General features: G+C 34.8%; 1 protein-coding gene across 2 annotated transcripts in view; it reads right to left on the bottom strand.

Annotated features, from left to right (window-relative positions):
• LOC140624565 (uncharacterized) overlaps nucleotides 1-19,096 on the bottom strand; it is a 136,558-nt gene that overhangs the window by 46,270 nt on the left and 71,192 nt on the right. The gene's annotated exons all lie outside the window — the stretch shown is intronic.

The following is a 19,096-nucleotide window of genomic DNA, read 5'->3' as shown; positions in this document are numbered from 1 at the left end:
TGGGGCAATCCCTTTCATTTTTCTAAATGATTCCTCTTCCATCCAGGATATCCTTCGAGGAGTCTGGCCTGGCATCACTGTTTTGAAAACATGAACCAGAAACAGACCTAAGAGTTTTAAAAATTCTCAATCCCAACATTATCTGTCATTACGAAACACACTCTAAACTGTGTGCATGTGTTACCTGGGTTAATATAACTCGTTAATGTGTGTACTTTACCTCCCTTTTAGATGAGAGATTTCTGGTTCAGAAACATCAAAGCTTTTGCTCAAAGTTACAATTAATATTGGTTCAGCAGATATTCAAGCCCAGGACTTCTAAAGATGTGCATTCGGTGCTAGAGAGCTATCGCGGTGCATTCACAATTTAGTTTGTATAATTTGGTGATGGTATCTTGGCATCTGGAATTTTTCATGATAATTTGATGCTTCGATTGTACTTTATTCACCTCCTTAACCTTGCCAAACGTTAGCACAACTGATCTTTTCACGTTGACTGCAAGGGGGAAATGCAAAAATGCTAAAAAGAGTTTTTAGACCACAAGCTATACTTACTGCTCTCAGCCAGGTGTCATGTAAAAAGTGCTTCCGTGACAGATATCCCCAATGATATGGGATCGATGTATTATCTTTAAAACTAGATTATATTTTTAAATAATCACTTCTGTTTTCTGACTTCAAAATAAAAACATATATTTTTTTTAAATATCAAATTCTGGAGACTAAGCAGCAAAAACACCAAAATTTTATTGTCTGCCGCCTGAATTTTAGTGTCATGCTTACTTCCAGTATGTTCACATTCTAATATGTTTCTGATTCTCTTATATATTTATTCACTTAATATGGTTTAAGTTATTTCAAATCTGTGGCAATAAAGGTGTTTATTAAATGGCTGTATATTCTATAAAATGACCAAGTGTTAAAAATAAATATGTATGGAGGTTTGGTTGTTCCTTGGTAGACTATTATCTATTGAGGCAACTTGATATTTTGAAGAATCGAAGTAACTTTTAACAAATAAACACCATAGTTATGTAAGGGATCTATGTTTCTCAGTCCCTGATCAGTGTTGGATACCGGTAGAGAATTTTTCAGTTCCTAAAATAGTTTATATACCTAGAAGTGCTTTTCTAATATTTATACAAAGTGAGAATTTCACAAAATGACATAAAATATTCATTCTCTCTCCAAATTTAATGCTTATGAAAATTCCATTTTATCACAATGTAGTTAAAATGCATTAAGTCTTCCCTATCTTCGTGCATTCAATCTATATTTTCCACATTCCTTTTTTCTTAAGAAATCTGAGACACTGGGTCATTTCTTTCTTTGATATATTCATACTATATTAAATTTCCATCTTCATAATTTATTAATACTCTAAATTTGTATGATTCTTTTCATTTTCCCAGTGACTTCACCACATTTATCTCTTTTTATCACAATAATCCTATTTTAAGTGGGGCAGAAATCTATTCCTTTCACCATTTAGGAAATGAATACTTGGATTAAAAGGTTGTCCAGGACCAGACAAGGAGTAATGGAGAAATCTTAACCTTGAATCCACTACTTCTTTTGAATCCTGGGATTTTGTCTGTTATCACAGGCTGCCTTTTATTACATTTTATTAGGTCAGATCTGCCTCAAATCTTAAACTTGCACAAATCTCCTTTATCCAAGTAAGTATTCGTTTTAATGCTGTGATTAATTCAGAATCTAGTAGAGGTTATTTTATTAGAAATTTAAGTATTCGTAAAATAGATTAAATTGTCCAAAGTATTTTGAAATCCCCGTTAAGTGCTAACAGACAGAATGCAGGCATAGAAACAATTGCTATAAGGAGAAGCTATTCGAAGAGCAGTGGGAACGTGCAAAATACATAAGATTATCTGGGGGGGTAGAGAGAGCCTTTTTTAGAGGACTTTGATTAAATGTGGAGCTCTATTCGCCAGATGGTTGGGCAAGAGGATGAGGTCATCATAAGCAAAACGAACCACCTCTGCAAAAGCATGGATGAGGGGAAGGCCAAGGAAAACAATTTAATTTACTTTCATCATGATTGAAAGTGAGAACTCCATAAGTTCTTTGTTCTTACTTTGTATCATATGTAAATATATATATATGTAAATTTATATATATTTTACTATATATATACATCTGTGTGTATCATATATATACACATATCATGTATATATATACATATACACAATAATACACACAAACAACACTATATATACATGTATGTATATATACTCTTATTTTCTCTCTCTAATTAGAAAGCTCATTAAGCCCAAGGAGCATGCATTATCAATCTCTGTAATTTCTATGACACTTAATGCAGTCAGTGCTTAATGGGTCATCGTTTAGGTACATGGTGTTTAGATACATGCCAATCCAGCAATGGGTTTCCATTTTCTGACCATCTCTCCTCCAATTCTTCACTTACTTGAACTAACAAGTAAGTTATTTTTATTATTGTGCTTGTATTAGTATTCTATTCCACGTGAGGTAAATTTATATGTTATCTAGACCAGTAGTAAATGTGTAGATGATTTTACATTTTCAATTTAAAATAACCTAATAAATTTTTATTGAGTAGCCACCAAAAGAAAGTGAAAATCTAAGTTCCCAGAGGTATATGGAAAGGAATAAATATATGGTAGTATTCTTGAAGAACTCTTCTGTCTAAAAATTCTCAAAATCGTCCATTATTTTCAACTTAAATATTTTTAACAACTCGGTGGAGACAAAGATATATATGTCATTTTTCAAGGTAGTAACTTATGTTGTATCAATATAGTTAGATCGAGAATTGTAGAGACTAGGAAATCACTGTATGTATAAGCATACTGTCAAAGTAGAGAAAAAAAAGAAAAATGTTTCATTGAGTATCTGCCTCTTTTAGCAGTAGCTATGTAGCAGACATGGGGGCCCCACAAGAAATCTTACTTTATTAGAATTTTTATAAGTGTTTGTTGTTTTAAAGCACTTTATGTTCTCTAAATCACTTACAGAGTAAAATTGTACATTAAAAAAAGGGGGGATTGTGGGTGTAATTGATTTCAGGAACTAACTTACCTTCAATTTTAAATGCCAAACTGTCCATCCAAGACTGCAATTAGCCACTTGTGAAAGAGAAGTTCTATTAGAAGAACCCCTTTAAAATGTCACTATAAAATTTTATTTTGCCAAGATAATTGCTTACTTGAATTGCCAAAAGCAATGTATTTTTCTAAGGAGGTTTTATAAAACTCTATATTCTCGAGATGTTTATTTCTGCCATAGATATTCAAAAGTTATAACTATTTTCAAGTTTGCTATTACTTTGTTGCTGTTAATGTTGCCTTTAATCTATAAGATTTCATCAGAACTTTTCCGGACGGAAAACAGGATAGTCAGTATGGAGAAGCGGCCTGGCTCTAGGACAAGGTGGCACTGTCAACATTCCACAAGAGCAACATGTATTTTGACATCGTGTTAAGAATAGATATCTAGGGACGCTTGGGTGGCTCAGTGGTTGAGCGTCTGCCTTAGGCTCAGGTCGTGACCCCGGGGTCCTGGGATCGAGTCCCACGTCGGGCTCCCTGCATGGAGCCTGCTTCTCCCTCTGCCTGTGCCTTTGCCTCTCTCTGTGTGTCTCTCATGAATAAATAAATAAAATATTTTTTTTAAAAAAAGAATCGATAAATATATTGGGGAAATAAACTATTAAGGCTGGGAAGGTACCACTGGGAAAAGTTCTAAATCATAATTCTAGTCCCAGAGCCCACCCTGGAGACATAGTGTTAACTTTGTTGAGGACAGAATTTGAAACACATCTTTCCACAATACTTTATCTGATCATTCACTCTTTTCGTTATTCAGCTTTTATTCATAATTTATTAATTTTTTGTAAAATATTTATTATGGAATATATTGAATGTACAGAAAAGCATATTAACTCATGTATGATTTAAAGAAGAATAAGAAAACTAACATGTTTCTATCCAACACTCTACATGAGAGTGATATTATAAATATTCCATGTCAATTTACCAGATTTACCAAATAAGTCTCCATTTTTACCCCCTTCCTCCTTCCTCTCCAGAAGAAATCAATATAAACTTTCTGTCTCATTCTTTACTCAAAATTTTGTCACACTTTCACATATACGGTATTTGCTTATTTATTTTGTTTAATTTTATTTATTTATTCATGAGAGACACAGAGAGAGAGGCAGAGACACAGGCAGAGGGAGAAGCAGGCTCCTTGCAGGGAGCCCGATGTGGGACTCGATCCCAGAACTCTGGGATCACGCCCCGAGCCAAAGACAGACGCTCAACCACTGAGCCACCCAGGCGTCCCTACAGTATTTGCTTTTTAAAATTGTTAATTTATGTGTATGGGATAATTTGGCATTCTTTCACAATTTGCTTTTAAATTAATAATTAAATGTCCGCTCCTCCAAAACGATGCCTGTACCTTACCTCCCATTTGTCTCCACTGCTGTAGGATATTCTATAGCACTGGTAGGGAAAAGTCACAATATATTTATCTATTCTTCTATCAGTGGGCATCTGGGTATTTGGGTGCTTAACGGCTGTTGCTGTTATGAACAACATAGGGTATGGTCTTTACATGTATTACATGTATTACATGTATTTACATGTATTACCCAGGGGCAAGGAATCCTCTAGAATAAATATTACCATAAATATGATAGAATTGAAGAGACATGGAGAATGTTCACTTTCTATTTTATTGAATAATTCCCAATTGTTTACCAGAGGAGTGGTAATCAATCGGCTTTCTCAACACAACCCTGATGCTCCACCTCAACAAGTGGTATTGTCAGACCTTATTACTTTGCTAACATAGTATTGGGTGACAAAGTGGGGGATGTTGGATGTGGATTTTGCTGTGCTTTTAGTTTGTGTTTCTCTGTTTACTAAAATCCTTTCAGATATAGATTATTTTTTATGATTTTTTAAAATTTGAGTATAGTTGACACACAGTGTCAGAAGTTTCAGCCATACAAGTTAGTAGCTGGACAAGTCCATGCGCTGTGCTACAATCACAAGAGCAGCTACCACCTGCCTGCAACATCACCATTACAATGCCATTGACTGTATTCTTTATGCCGTGCCTTCGATTCCCAAGACCCATTAATTCCATAACTGAAAGCCTGTACCTCCCGCTCCACTTTACCCATTTTGCCCAACCCCTCACCCCCATCCTCTCTAGCAACCAACAGTTTGTTTAATTTGTTTTCTGTATTTATAGGTCTGATTCTCTCTTTTATTTGTTTACTCATCTTTTTAGATTCTACTCGTGAATGGAATCATGGTATTTGTCTTTCTCAGTCTGACATGCTTCACATAGTATCAGTAGCATAATATCTTCTAGATCCATCCATGTTGTCTCAGATGGCACTATCTCATTGTTTATGGCTGCATAATATTCCACTGGGTATATATACCACATTTTCCTATCCATTTATCTACTGATGGACACTTACATTGCTTCCATACTTGGCTATTGTAAATGTTGATTGTTCATATTTAATTTTTTCCTAAAGTCTATCTCATCTGATATTGATACAGCCCCTAGGTTTTAATATTAGGTTTGTACATCTTTTTCCATAACTTTATATTCAATATTCTTACTGAAGTATTATTCATGCAGAATGTTACTTTCAATATTTTTGTCCATAAGGTGTTAAATGTGTTTCTTATAAGCAGTATGTGAAAAAAAAATCTCAGCATACAGTTTTTCTCTATTATCTAATCCATCTCTTAAGATTCTGAGCCACAGCCCATACGCTGCTCTCAGAATCAGATCTCAGTAGTCTCAGCTTCACAGCTTCTTTACAACAGTGTGTAATGAAATCCTATAGACCATATTGTTATATATTTGCTGTTTTAATAATTGTTTAATTAAAAGGGCTCTCTTAAAATAGTAAAGAATGGAGAGTTGAATTTATTTTTTTTAAGATTTTATTTATTTTATTTATTTTTTATTATTAAGAGAGAGACGCAGAGACACAGGCAGAGGGAGAAGCAGGCTCCATGCAGGGAGCCCGATGTGGGACTCTTTCCCGGGACCCCAGGATCATGCCCTGAGCCCAAGACAGATACTTAACTGCTGAGCCCAAGGCAGGTGCTAAACCGCTGAGCCCCCCGGGCATCCCTGGAGAGTTGCATTTAAAACAAAATAATCCTCATAATCATTTTTCAGAGAATAATGAATAAGAGGCCTACATCAACACTATAATTGTATGAATTTACTGCCATTTTATGATAATTCATATAGCTGTCCCCTCACATATCTGTAGATATTGCTCTTTCATCTCTGCATTCTAGGTGTCTGGCACACGAGGAGCACCTGTCAATGCTTTCTGAATGAGAAAAACTGTATCAAGTGATTCTTATTTTACAAAATATATAGTACTTGATATGAGTCACTACCCTGGGGAAATACAGCGGTGTGAAGAGGATAATGAAGAAAGAGTGTAATCTCCGACTGTTCATATTTCTTAATAGGATATGAATTTCATGGGGGCAGTTATAAAAATTAGTATGAAGCTTCAAAAAGTCAAATTTTAGCCTCAGTTTTGTAAAGTTATGTTCAAAATTGTGTCCAAGAAGAGCAGCACAAGTTAAAGAATTGGAAATATTCACATGTAGCACTATTTTATTTTATATATAGTAATCTCAAAAGCACAGCTTTACAGATTAATATGAATATAACTGGAATATTTCTGCAACTATTGATGCTTTTTTTCTACTTCTGCTCTTTCAACAACCCTCATGCTCTCTTCTCTCATTTTTATTTCTTAATTTTTCATGTTTTGACTTATAAATTGCTTATAATTAAGCTAGAGTAATTTGAGCAAGAAAGTTTATATAGCCCTTCTCTTCGTTAGCTCTTATATTCATCACAAATGCCATTATTTGTCAAAATACTTTATTAAGAATTATAAAATGTTTGTTGCCACCTGAAGAACAAAAGTGGAAGTCACCTCAAAATGATAGCACATTTTTTAAGCCTATTAGAATTTAATAAGTTGATTTCCAATTTAGTTTTAATAAGGTTATTTTTAGTTTTTCTTCAAGGAATTACCACTGTGTATCACTTCCTACTTTCCTTTCTGAGTCTTAAATAAAACAATGGATCATCGGAGGAATTAATATTCTGAAAATGGCTGTCCGTATTGAGCTTACCCCAGATTCCCTAAACGTTTGAATGACTAATCATGAGCGTTGGGTTTTATAACATTTTAAATGCTTTTTTTTTTTTAAATCACTTGTTTTCCAAAACATTTAATTAGACTGAATTCATATACCACTGTGTTGCAATCTTGAGATGGAATCCCCATCTAGAGATAGAGTAATGGAAACTCATTCCATCCCTATTTCTTCCTGAGTTTCTGTTTCTCTAACCATTTTTTAAACCTGAGTCCCTAGTATTTCATTCTAAATGCCCTAACTACTAGAGTGGTTTCATTTGCCCTTTCAGCAATATATATATATATATATATATATATATATATATATATATATATATATATAAATATATATATAATATATCTTATATGCCAGAAAACTACTATATGAAACATGTAAAGTATGTAACTGAGAATAGAGTTGACATGGCACCTGTTCTCAAGGAGTTTACACTTGATTTGCAGACATATTATTCCTACAGTCGTGCATGTTGTAAATTCCATGACATAGAAGTACACATAACCATATCACAGCTGGCTTATCTAGAGAGAAGACTGGGAAAAACAAGGAATTAAATAGGAAGAGTACACTCTAGAAAGAATGCTCCAGAAAGTGGGAACTACACATGGGAATGAGTGCAGTGTAATTCAAAGGACCAGGGAAACAAAAGCCAATGGAATCTATGAACCAGACACTAAGTCCAAATGTCCCCAGGCGTACTATAAGCCCAGAATCTACCTACCACCACTTCTGCTGTTCCCGCTCCTGACCTTGGGACCAGCAGGTGCTAATCCAACCGAGACTTCTCTGAAACAGAACAAGTACCACCAGGTGACTGCAAGAATGACTAAATTCAAAGCTACACACCAGAGGTTGAGTCTCCTTCTTCCATTTAAAAAATATATATATATGAAAAAAATAGGAAAAATAAAGAGAAGCAAACTGAGTTACTTTGTATGAGGTTGAGATAAGAAATTTCAATCTCATCAATACGCCTTTCAACAATGCAAGGTGCAGAAACTTGGAGCACATGTTGCCTTTCCCAAAACTAGAATTTTAAAAATTTCTTTTGTTTTTAATAACTTTATCACTTATCAATTGCTGTCAATAAGTTTTTAACTGAATCATCACAGAATTTTCTGAATTAAAGAACATGCTCTGTACGATTATAATATACTATGCTCTCTTGAAACGATTGCCTTCCTATAGTGCTTTTCTTCTTTCTTTTTTTCTTTCTTTCTTTCTTCCACATGCTCATCTTCTTTGGAATATTTTCTGGATTCACCCTACTTATCAAGATAGTAAGAGAATAGTGAGGCCTACGTGTATTTGTATATATTGTCTCTTCTATAATGGATGCTTCAATCTGTCTTGACCAGAGAGACCACATCTATATTCCTCTACGAAACATTTTAGGTTTGTCAATACAAGCCCAGGACCTGCTCAATACCTTTGGAAATCCCAAATACCTGGGGAATAACTAAACTGTATGTACACTGATGTTTCCAGTGTGAAATAAGATGTCACAATTGAGGGAAGCATGCAAGTCTACAAAGATTATTGTATTATCTTTTTTTTTTTTTTCTAATAGTAGAAAAGAGACCAGGCCTTGGGGCTCTGAACTTGACTAAAGGAGAGAAAATGTAGACTTGTAACTATGGAGGAAAAAAAAAAATGTTTTCCCAAACCGTGGTTTAAGACTGACTTTTAAGGAGAGAAACACACAGTTAAGAACTTCCTGGTACCTGTGATGGTCATTATGAGCCATAAAATCTAATATTTGTAAATTATATTAAACTTGAGAGTAAGCTGTGGAGAATAACAAAGTCATTATCCATGCTCTGAGGAGCAAAGCAGTCACCATGGACAGATTCTGAGATATTTTGTGTTTAAATATTACAAAAAAGTGACCAAGAGTTTTAAGATGCTCGTTGAAAAACTACACTATTTTATGACATGACTTTGTGATCATTTTCTCTCCCCTCCCTGCTCTTATTTTTATCTGGATTCATCCTCTCTTGCCCCAACCTTTTCTAGCCCTGCCTGGGTCTATTAAAAAAAAAAAAAAACTAAAACAAAACAAAACAAAACAAAAAAAACTGTTGTGCAACCTTCTATTTCATTAAAATATAAATCAAGTTTCAGGCACCTGGGTGACTCAGTTGATTAAGCATCTGCCTTCAGCTCAGGTCATGATCCCAGAGTCCTGGGATCAAGTCCTGTATCTCCCTATCCCTCTGCTTGTGCTCCTTCTCCCTCTTTCTAATAAATAAATATATTTACTATATATATATATATATATATATATATATATATACACACATATATATACATATACAAATATATATTTACTATATATTTATATATATAAATCAAGTTTGTAATTAAAATACACAACCAACACTATAATTCTGTAGGTACTTTTACTTCTTTTTCTTTTTTTTTAAGTTTAATTCTGTGGGTACTTTTTCTTTTTTTTCTTTTTTTTAAACTTTATTATTTTCTTAGTAATCTCTGCAACCAATGTGGTGCTCCAACTCACAACCCTGAGATCAAGAGTCTCACGCTCTTCCAACTGAACCACCCAGGTCCCTCCTATAGGTACTTTTTCATAAAATCATGACTAAATTTCAACCAATAAAATTTCGAGTGTTTTCTAATGGAGCCACGCTGTTTTTAATAACTATTAACTTGTTCAAGTCTGTGTTTCCTACTAAGAAATTTTCCTATTCCTTTTGGCCCCTTAGGAATAGGTCAAATGCAGCAGCACTGGCTACACCTAAACCTGGCATGAATTCTATCTGTAGGGATCTCTAATGATATGTACAAGTTTCTCAGGAGCAAAAATACCTCCTTTTTGGCTTCATATTTCTACACTGTCTTGTCTTATTCTGTTAACGGAAAAAAGAAAGAAGAAAGGGAGGGAGAGAAAATCCTCAGTGAGGGAAAATACCTTAGCAGTATATATAATGCCCCATCCAGAAGTGTATTTAAGAAGGCCTTGGAAATTCAAGGTAAGAAGAAACAGCAGTAAAAAAAAAAAAAAAAAAAAAAAAAAAAAAAAAAAAAAAATTAAAAAGAAAAAGAAGAAACAGCAGTATCATCCTTTATACTTAACAATCATTGACTAGATTAGTTGTTCCCTGGAGTCTGCAGTGGTTCCCACTCACGATTTGACCCGCTGATTGAATAGGAGAGGAAATCAAGTAAGTAGTCTGAAAGGGAGATTGCATAATATGAATAGTAATTGTATGTAATTCTAAAATTAAATCTACCTCTCTATCTACCCATCTGACACATCTTAGAAAAACATTATAAAGTTCTAGGATTTTATCTTGCTTATTCTCCTGGTTTGCTTTAGGTAAGCGCTTGTTAATAATAGCAGCTGTTGTAAATCCAAACCCAACCAAGCCCTATTGTGCCCTTAGGTTTTGTGATTTATTGTGATACCTTCCTTCATACGGAGGAGATAGCCCACTTTTATTTTTCCTGAAGTACAAATATAAAATTGCTGCTGTTGAATTATTTCTGCTGCAGTTAGGGAGAAAAGAGGAAAATGAGCTTCACTAGGTAAGCACCTGACATGATGAAGCTCGTTTTCTTATAAATTATGGCAAAGGAATAGAAATAATTAACTTAGAACAAACATATGTCCAAAAAAGCAATGACTCTTCTGCGAATTTGCTACGGCAAAGATAACTACTTTTCACATTATATGGAAAGGTTAGAAAAATGAGTAGAAATATTTTACAAATATTTTTACATAAGAAACATAAAGAACTAAATAAAATATATTTAATATGTCAGAAGAAAACTATTTAAAATAAAAAGCTACACACTGCTTGTTTGGTATAGATATAAAAATACATAAAAGAAGGTATTGTCATCTTAGCGAGGCCAAAAGAGTAGTTCAAGAAATCTGAGTTTGGTACCTAATTTATCCATGAAAGAGCTATGTGCTCTTCTGCAAAGGACAAAGCCTCACCTGTGTTACTTTTGTCATGTGTGAAAATAACAAATGTTGAATTAAATGATACCTAGATTCTATTCAATTTTAACATTTTATAATTTGGGAAATCTACATTTTATATAGTGATATGTATTTAATGGGTTTTTAAATCTTTAATTATAGTAAAAAGCGCATAACATAAAAGTTACCATCTCAACCATTTTTGTAAGTCTGCAGTTCAGTAGTGTTAAGTCTGTTCACATTTTTTTTAACAGATCGCCAGGACTTTCACATCATGCAAAACAGAAACTCGGTACCCATTAGGCAGCAATTCCTCATTCCTCCTTGAAGCCTCTCGTAAAACACCTTTCTGCTTTCTATTTCTATGAATTCGACTACTTTAGATACCTCATATGAGTGGAATCATAGAGTATTTGCCTTTCTGTGTTTGGTTTATTTAACTTTAACATAATATCCTCAAGATTCATCTATATTTGTGACATGTGACAGGATTTCCTTCCATTTTAAGACCAAATAAGATTCCATTGTATGTATATATCTCACTTCATCTGTTCATCTGACGAACACTTGGTTTGCTTATCCTCTTGGATATGGTGAATAATGTTACTTTGAACATGATGTGCGATATCTCTTCAAGACCCTGCTTTCAAAAAAAAAAAAAAAAAAGACCCTGCTTTCAGTTCTTCTGGATGTATATCCAGAAGTGAGACTCCTGGATCATGGTGGTTCCATTTTCAATTTTTGGAGGAACTAACATTTTTTTTCCATAGTGGTTGCAACATGATATGCACATCATATATTTTAAATTTGTACTTAATTTACTGCAATCCTGCACGTTCTGATTTTATTCCTTATTTCTTAAAACATTTTGTAGAAATTCCATAATCATTATGGATGGTCCTACCCGGCAATCACTTATGTTCTTGGTGACGTCTCAAACCCTGTTATGAAGCATCTGGCCAGGAAAGTTAATTGGGAAAGTTATGAAGACTAATAAAGTTACTTGTCTTAGGTTTGCAGACACCGATACAATCAGTGGAAATGACCTATTCTTTCATTTTTCAATAATTTATTTACGTCTGGCTAACTATGGGGGTCACAGAGTAAAGGGGATTGAACATTCTTTATAATGGCAGAAGGGGGAAGCAGAGGGAGCTGAATGTGATCTTCCCCTTTCAAACTATCTGCTTAGAATCCTGAAAGATCAGTCTGACTTTAGAGGATGAAGAGAAAGCTGTGTTTGCATATCCCGGGCTAAATGATTTGGAGCTGCTCCGTTCCTTAACTGTTTGAAAGTTGTGATGTTGCAGAAGAAAGATCTGAGGAAGTGCCTTTTTCTTATTTGGAGCTGCTACTGCCGTTCCAAAATTCTCTCCAGGGACAGAATTGCATGGTTCGGTCCTTTGGGAGGGTTCAGTTAAATTAACCTGCTCACTAGAATCTGGATAAGAATATCTGTCTCTACGGCCTCTGTTCCAAGATGAATATGGCTTAAAAGACATACCTTCCTTTCTTTTTCTTCTTTTTTCCCCTGCTGCAAAAATTAGGTGAAGAATAAGTAAGGCATGTATTTACAGTTCAAAATTTTGCGAAACGATACCAGCTATGAAAAACATGTATAATGAGAAATTTATATGACATGAATTTTCCAGTTTATTCAATTAATTTTATAATATTTTTTAAATAACGTGTCGCCAGATGGGCAAAAGTAAACATTTCTACAGGTTTTATGCATCTGTATGCTCAATCCCCCCAAAACTATGCATTGTCATATATGCCAGGCTTTGTTTTAAACCATAAGGGGACAAAACTGAAAGACATTTATCTAAAGATGACAAAAAGGACAACAACGCACAGATGAGTGTGCAACAGGGACTATGAGAGAAAGTTGCCTAAACTTCCATGATTCCGTGGAGCAGGAGCAGGTCATTAAGGGAATTGTGTGTTACCATTATTAGCCTGAAGTCTGTAGCGAACCACTGGAGTGTTTTAATTAAGGGCGCTACATAGGTTTATTTCGGAAAGATGATTCTGGCAGTTTTTGGAGATTTGAATTACAGAGAGGTGAGGTTGCAGTAGAGATAGTGGTTTGGAAGCCGTCCTAGTAATGCAGGTAAGAAGGGATGCCAGACCCAGTGTGGGGATGGGAGGACAAATGCCAAACGTATTCATGTCACTGAAGTGGACGTACGTGAGGATCATCACGGATGAGGAACATAGTAGCAAAGAACCTACCAAGCATGCTTAAGACGTCTTTCTAAACAGTGAGAAATAGCCTCCTGATTTCCTGTGTCACAGTTCCCTGTCTGTATTATTCAATTTACTTACCAAAAAGTCATCTCTGTTTATGGATCCAACTTTCCAACAGCAGCGTTGGTGGGTGATACTGTTCTCATTGCAAATAGCATCCTCCTCCCAGCACCCAAAGCAGAGAGGCCCTTCATTTCTTGTTAGGTTAGACTTCTCTGTGCCACTTAACAATCTTGGTAATTCTGTTCTTGAGTTTTCTCTTAGCACAATGCCCGGCATATAACAATTTTTCAATGATATTACCCTCTCCGCCCCACCTCTTACTTCTTTTCTTCCCAAATACCAATCCCCCGTCCTCCTTTACAGAACTCCTACAATTTCACTCAGTCTCCATCACTGTATTTATTTCCTATATCTTCTGTTTAAAGTTGGCAGATTTCAAGTTTCTGTTCTTGATCCTCTTATTTTAGATTAAATTTCCCCTGAGTAGCTTCATGTCTACTCTCATCATTTCGGTTTCTGCTACGACCCAGAGACCAGCTGCTCTTGTCTTAGTAGTCTCATAACTTTTCAAATTAGTGTGTTTTTATAAATGAATTTTGGAAGTCAGCGTTGCAAGCACCACTTATGCTCATTACATGTGACCATCAGCAAATGGCTTTTTCTGCTGGGCCATGTGGGATGTAGCACAAGAATGGATTCTGCTATTTCTTCAGTTAGAATGGTCTCTACCACCCAATTTGCTTCTCAGTGCAAATCCTGAGATTGACTCAGGCATCTCTCTACAACCGTACCACTCAACCCATGATTTACGATATAGGTGGAAACAATCAGGCGTTTTGAGAGACAGCCCAGCTTTGTTCCATGGCATGTTCAGGGCCATGATTTATGCAAGGAGAAACTTGCCATGGAACATATGGAACTGGGATCACAATGTAGAATAAGTTGAGTGTCTGGTATGGATAAAATCCTTGGGAATTTTTAATCATGTCTATATGTCAGGTTCCAGAAAATAATCCTGTTTATGCAGACCTGGGAAGGGGGAGGTGGTATGAGGAAGGTACTATTGCTCTTATACAAATAATTTCTATTAGATACGAAACACAAGCAAAGGACTCCTCTACCCAGACTTTCAGGGTATACTAATGCATCCTGTTCTTCAACCATGAAGTGCCCTGTTATCATTTTTTTTAAGATTTTATTTATTTATTCATGAGTGACACAGAGAAAGGAAGAGACACGGGCAGAGGGAGAAGCAGGCTCCCTGTGGGAAGCCTGATGTGGGACTTGATCCCAGGACCCTGGGATCATGCTCTGAGCCAAAGGCAGACACACAACCACTAAGCCACCCAGGTGTTCCAAAGTGCCCCATTACCTTGACCTCAGAGAGCCCCTTCTTCCTCTAGCATTCATAGTACTTATGTTCTTTATGTAAATCTACCCCTACTCCACATAGTATTTATTTTTACAGATAGATAAAGAATATAATAGAAGTCCATAAAGTCTGGCAACATGGTCAATAGTATTTTACTGTTTTACAGATTCCAGATGTTTTTGATAACACGATGCAAATTTGGCAGACATTAAAATACCCTTTATATTATTGGAGGTGTATGTCAAGTAACTTAACCTGGTATAGGAAAAAGAATAAATTTAGAAAAACAAATCATGGAATAAATAATTCATACCCGGAAGATACCTTAAAAATCAATTTATCATCAAATTGCCTGTCTATTCCCCAGGCATCTCTATTAAATAGTTTTTATTTGGTGAAATTATATTAAGTAAAATAAGCTCTCTTATAATCGCTTCCTTTAGTATTAATTCCTTCTTGAGTTTCATAAACGATTTTTTTTTCATAAACGATTTTTAATTTATTTTTCACCCAATCATCACTAAAGTTTTAAAAGGCAACTATGTCCTAGATTTGCCAAATGTTTATTGATCTTCAAATTCCATCATTTGGTTTTATTGATTTATTCAACTCTTTGTATGTATTTTGGTTTCTTTCCCATTTAATTAACTTCTATTTTTTTTCCCTTTATTAAGTCCTTATTTTTCAAAAATTTTGATGAGTCAAGCATTTGCAAAGCCCTATAGAGTTCTTCCATAGCATGGCTCTGTGAAGTAATTAATCTTCTAATTGCTTTAACAATTTTAACACATTTTATCCCAATATCAGATCTATGAAAAAAATACTATTATTATTCCACTTAAAAGATGGAGAAACTGAGGGAAAATGAGTTGAGTAACTTTCTCAACATCTTATAAATGGTAGGTGGCAAAGCTTGAATTCAAATCTAAGTAACCTGACCTTAGAATCCAATCTTAACCATTATTCTTGGCTATGGTTCTTTTTTTATTATTAGGTTTGGATTTCCATAATTATACCCAACTCTAACTTTTTAATTAAATAAGCCTTTCACTTAAAAAATATGATTTCCTATCTTATGGAGAGTGCATTTAAGGCAATACATTTTATTCTGAAGATCTCTTTGGCTACGTCCAACATGATTTGGCTTAGTGCTCCCAGAGGCCTCATTTATTACTTTCCTCTTCAACTCAAGAGCAGTTTTTAAAGTTTTACTTCCAATTACGCAGTGTTTTTTAATGTGATATTTTTGTTTTTGCTTCTTGCTTTTTTGTTTTAAAAATTATTTTATATCAGTTTCAGATCTTTATTTATAGATCAGTTTCAGGTGCACAGCAAAATTAAGAAAATGAAGAGATTTCCGACATATCCCCAGCCCCCAAAACATGCACAGCCTCCCCCATTATCAACATTCCCCACCAGGATGATGCATTTGCCACAGCTGATGGACCTACACTGATACATTAAAATCCATAGTTTCCTTTAGGTCTTCTTGGCGCTGTGTGTTTGGACAAAGTATAATGACATATATCCATCATTTTAATATCACATGGAGTATATTCACTGCCCTAGAAAACCTCTATGCTCAGCTTACTGATACCTTTCCACCACCTCAACTTCTGGCAACCACTGATCTCGAGAGTTTTGCCTTTTCCAGGGTGTCCCATAGTTAGAATCATACAGTATATAGAATTTTTAGATTGACTTCTTTCACTTAATGATATGCATTTAAGCTTCCTCCATGTCTTTTCATGGCTTGACAGTGCATTTCTTTTAAGTGCTGAGCACTTCATTATCTGGGCGTACCATAGTTTTTTATCCATTCACCTACCAAAGAGCATGTTGGTTTCTTCCAAATTTTGGCAATTGTGAATAGGACTTCTATAAACATTCCTGTGCAGGTTTTTGTGTGGATGTGTTTTTATCTTTAATTTAATTTTGCCATGAAATATATCAAATATGGAGATCAGAGAATAATTCTAAACACTTATGTAGCCACCACACATAGTTAATGAGTGGTAATGTTTACCACATTTTTTTTTCAGAAAAATAAAATAAGGAAACAAAGGCCATAGAAATTGTTAAATTACTCTGTTTATCCTTTACTAATCCCATTGCCCTCCTCTTCCCAGAGATCACTATCATTCGTACTCAAGAGTTTATATTTCTCCATATACTTCTCCTTATCCACAGTGTCACTTTCCACAGTTTTATTCGCTCCCAGTGAGTCGAGGTCTGGAAGCAGATGATCCTCTTTCTGATACATCAGAGAAGCTCAATAGTAGCCTAATGCTAAATCACAATGACTACAGTCATTAGCCTCACTTCATCTCATCACCCAGGCATTTTATCTTTTCATATCATCACAAGAAGTAGGGCGAGTATAGTAGAATAAAATATTTTGAGAAACCAGTCACATAACTCTATTACATTATGTTATTATAATCGTTCTAATTTATTATTAGTATTTATTTATCCCTTACTGTTTATTATTTATAAATAAATAACTGTATTCCTGGCATCTATAGAAAAACATAGTATATATGGAGCTCAGTATTATTCATGGTTTCAAGGCATCCACTGCATCATGGAACATATGACCTACAGAGAGAGGGGCTACTGTATTTATGCATTGATAATATATATTTTGGTGTGTTTTTAAAAATTGTTCTATAGAGCCAAGTGTAATTCACTTTTCTAACCCAACACTATGTTTTCAGCCTTTGTATGTTGATAGTTAATACATGTCGTTAATAATTAAAGATTGTTCTCAATAGTTTTGTTGTGAAAACAATGCTACGTCCTAATACTTGTATTCATGTTCATAGATATAAGAATTTCTCCAGGGCCTGTTCCTAACATCGGTGGTGTTGTATTGTACAGTATGTACATCTATTAGTTTGCGAGGTGTTGCTTAGCTCTCAAGAGTAATTGTAACAATTTACTTTCTCACCATTTGTGTCTGAAATTCCTTTTTCTCCAAATTCATTTCTATACTTAGGACTGCCAAAGCTTTAAGTTCTTGTCAACTTACCAATGATATACTTAAAACAACAACAACAACAACAACAACAAAAACAAAACAAAAAAAAAAAACCTTTACATTTCTCTGAATACTAATAAGGTGAAACATACACTTTTATGGTCAGTTTGGCTTTCTTTTTTTCTGAAACACAGTTTTCCAAACTTTTGCCTATATTTATTGTTTTCTTCCTTTCTTTTTGGTTTTCTAAAAGATTCACCAAAGTTACTTAAATATTCCAGATGCTAAATCTTTGCATTGGTTGTTGGTTGTTCAGAATTGTATTTGGTTGGCTTGTACTTGAATGCAACTCGTATTAGAGCAGACATGTCCAGAAATTGTGGGAGAGGAACAGGATATGTTATCAAGCAGGGAGTCTCAGCAATTTTTCTCCTAAGATAGAGGGGATGCAGGAATCTATCACTCCTGTTGTTCTCTAAGCCAGCCAGGATTTTGTATGATTTGGCTGCTCAATACAGCAAAGGGAGATGACCTGTCCATGTCCTGTTGATCATTACTTTAGGCTTTCAGCTCTCCCATAATTGGCTCCCTATCCTCTAACTCAATGGAAATTCTTTGCTAGCCTATGTTTGGGCTCTAGTTTCCTCTAACTCACTGATTTAATCTTCTTAAAATATTTCAGAAATTTCTCAAATACCTGGCCTTCTAACAGAATCTGTTCTTTATTTCTAACACTGTTGTAGATTTATTTTTTTATTTCATATCCTTTTTGTTATTTTTAGAAGTTTTAGGCAGGAAGAGAGCTAGGGGTATATATTGATCTGCCATTTTTGTTCATTACACATTACAAAAAAGGACTTAATTTTTTTTTTTAGCATACTCTCAGGTTCATAGAAAAGCTGAGGGAAAGTACAGAGATTTCCCATATTTTTCTGCCCCCACCCATGCATACCCCTCCATTTTCGACATCCCTCACCAGAATGGTACATTTGTTATGATAAACCTATGCTGACATGTAGTCACCTAAAATCCATAGTTTACCTTATGGTTCACGCTAGATGTGGTACATTCTATGGGTTTAGAGAAATATATAAAGTCATATATCCATCATTATAATATACAGAGTATTTTCACTGCCCTAAAAATTTTCTGTGCTCATCCTATCACCTTCCCTCTCACATCAGCCCCTGGAAACCACTAATCTTTTTACTGTCTATAAACATTTGCTTTGTCCACACATTTTTAAAATAGATCTTAGCATTATGAAGACACATTTTTCCTTAAATCTGAACTGACTTTGTAGGAAATGTGAAATA

This window comes from Canis lupus, chromosome 34 (genome assembly GCF_048164855.1).
Source record: "Canis lupus baileyi chromosome 34, mCanLup2.hap1, whole genome shotgun sequence".
NCBI classification, from domain to species: domain Eukaryota; kingdom Metazoa; phylum Chordata; class Mammalia; order Carnivora; family Canidae; genus Canis; species Canis lupus.
This window is presented reverse-complemented; position numbering and strand designations above follow the sequence as displayed.